The following is a 2,670-nucleotide window of genomic DNA, read 5'->3' as shown; positions in this document are numbered from 1 at the left end:
GGCAATAGGAACATTTATTAGTCATTTATTGATGGTGCAATAATTATTCTTAACCAAATTAAATAATATTTACCTACAGCGTGCTAAGTGTTTTACTGTATTCACAAATTGTTGATAATGTGATTCATGAATATCATTTATCGTTTTAGAGTCGAAGGAATTTTTATGTGTATTTGATATCTGTTAACATTTGTCCCAGTTATAAATGTTAAAGTAATTCCTGTGTTAAATTGGACAGTTTATTGAAAATCACGGAAACTGAGTGATGACCTCATCAAGAACGCCTGTTCCAATTGGTGAACTAACGAACTGCTTCCTTGTGAACTCGGTAAGAACGGACTTTCAACTGTTCTTGCGGGTCTGTACGGCCAAGAACGTTCCATTCTATTCTATTCTTTTCTACTCTGCTCTGTGTGTCAGCCACCCTGAAGTTCTTCTGGTCGACCCAAACTCACCTGGAGAAGCTTGAATATGTCCAGAACCGACCCGATAGATTCCACCTGTGGTTCTGCCGCGTCAGACTTATGGCCCAGAACAATAAGCGCCATCGGGTCGGGTGGATGGTGGTTGGTGTTCATCCCTCAATCAGACAGTTGACGGTTTGATTCCCTCTCTCTGTCTGCCTTTTCACTTGGGGAAAACACTTCATCCCCCTGGTCAGAGGGCGAGGTGGGACCCAGATAGCCTGATAGACTTGTAGCCTGATAGCCTGGTAGCCTGATAGTCTGGTAGCCTGATAGCCTTGTAGCTTGATAGCCTGGTAGCCTGATAGTCTGGTAGCCTGATAGCCTTGTAGCTTGATAGCCTGGTAGCCTGATAGCCTGGTAGCCTGATAGCCTTGTAGCTTGATAGCCTGGTAGCCTGATAGCCTGGTAGCTTGATAGCCTGGTAGCCTGATAGCCTGGTAGCCTGATAGCCTGGTAGCCTGACCGGTGTGACAGATGGGGGACTGGGCCATGGTCCGAGGCTGCGGCGCCACCGGAGCAGCTTGATGTGGTGTGACGGTGTGTCGGGTAACAGTGTCGGGGCGGGCAGAGCTCAGTCAGTTCTGATCAGGTACCGGGTCAGTTCTGGACCTCAGGTCGGTTCCGATCCAGAAGAGGGTCCAACCTGCAGCAGCTGGGATTCCTCTGTGGTCTAAACTGGGAGCTACTGGGACACCTGGCCAAAATGGCTGTTTATCCTGGGGGTGACCTTTAACCCCCCGGGTCCAGGGTTCTTGCTAAAGACTTACATGTTTACTACCTTTGTCTCTGCATGTCCTTCCTGTCCTCTGCTTCCTGTCCCTCCCTGATGTCTCCATCGTCTGTGCTGGGTTCTGGTGAACCGGGTCAGAGACACCAGCAGCTGCAGGACTCAGAGTGTCCTCCATTCCTCCCATAGCTGCCACAGTGCAGGACGGGGACGAGCGGGGGGCTGCATTGTTTTCCAGCAGCTGGACATTGTCCTCATCTTTCTGTCCAGCAGGGACAGGATAATCTGTCCAGCAGCTGCTGCAGCGCGTCATGTGATCTGTTGTTTTTTTGCAGATCATCCGTCCTCGCCAGCTGACGGCGTCCTGATGGACGTCCTGATTTATGGTCCAGGTCCACAAATACCAGAACCAACACCATCTTCATTGGCTGACAGGAGGGACACAGGACATTTATGAGGACATTTCTACAATCTGAAGACATTTCTGTGGTGTGGCTAGATGTTTTATTTCCAGGACATTTGTGAGGTCATTTGTGAGGACACGGGCAGACAGTGACTATCTCCTTAATGAGGATGTTTTGCCTGTTCTCCGGTTTGTGCCTTCATTCCTCACAGGAAGCGGTCTTCATGAAACGTCTCAGCCTTGGCGCAGTCCTCAGAGGACGGTTGGTCTCTCAAACAATGTGACGTTTCGTCCCGGAGATGAAAGTTTAATGATTCTGCAGGAGAAAGTGGGATGATGAAACCTCACATCAAGACAAGATGCTGCTCTGCCCTGGGCTCTGTCTGCAGGCGCTTCGACGTCCCACGTCCTCTTCTGGGGACATGAACATAGTCTGATGGAGACAACCTGATTAGGGACGGAAAGAAGATTAAAAAATAAAACAGTTTAATTTTAAAGATTTTTTTGTGTTCCAGTTATTGGTCGACTTGATGAAGAACTCAGGATCTCCTGAGTTCTTCATCAGAGTTGGACTTTTATTTTCAAGAGAAAATATTAAAGTCCAGGTTAAACCTTTTCCTGCTCAACCTGATCTTAGCAAGGCAGTTTGACTTTTTACGCACATTTTAACAACAAGGTGGTTCAAAATCCTTTGAAACTAGAACTGTACCAAGGCCTTGGTATATTTCTAGAAGGTACCAGAAACACTGATGGTGGATGGATGAAGGTTGGATGCTCAGTCCAGCAGCAAGTGATTATGATGGTTTTGAAACCTAACAGTTTTTTTTTTTTCAGAACACTTTGGCTGCCATGTTGTTCCATTAAATGGATCCAGTCAGGACCAAAGTGATGTTCTACGGGTCAGAACTGAACCGGTCCATGTCTCAAACAGAACATTAAATAATTAACGGAAATCATTCTGAGACAATTTCAGAACATTTTAAACATTTTAGACATAGACATCAATAGTAGACCCCTCATGGAGCGCTGAGTCCTACGTAACAGCGGCCGCCATCTTGTATGTGGCAGCAGGG

At 47.0% G+C, this 2,670-nt stretch overlaps 1 long non-coding RNA gene across 1 annotated transcript; it reads left to right on the top strand.

The window, feature by feature from the left end:
• Nucleotides 1-42: 42 nt before the first annotated feature.
• LOC106943269 (uncharacterized) lies at nt 43-2,090 on the top strand. Its single transcript, XR_001423878.1, has 2 exons — nt 43-328; nt 1,530-2,090. It is a non-coding gene; the product is annotated as an uncharacterized LOC106943269 (long non-coding RNA).
• The last annotated feature ends 580 nt before the right edge of the window (nt 2,091-2,670 follow it).

Source organism: Poecilia latipinna, unplaced genomic scaffold (genome assembly GCF_001443285.1).
Source record: "Poecilia latipinna isolate Pla-1442-1.1 unplaced genomic scaffold, P_latipinna-1.0 Scaffold5068, whole genome shotgun sequence".
NCBI classification, from domain to species: Eukaryota; Metazoa; Chordata; class Actinopteri; order Cyprinodontiformes; family Poeciliidae; genus Poecilia; species Poecilia latipinna.
Note: the sequence above shows the minus strand (reverse complement) of the source record. Positions and strands in the feature narration are given on the sequence as shown.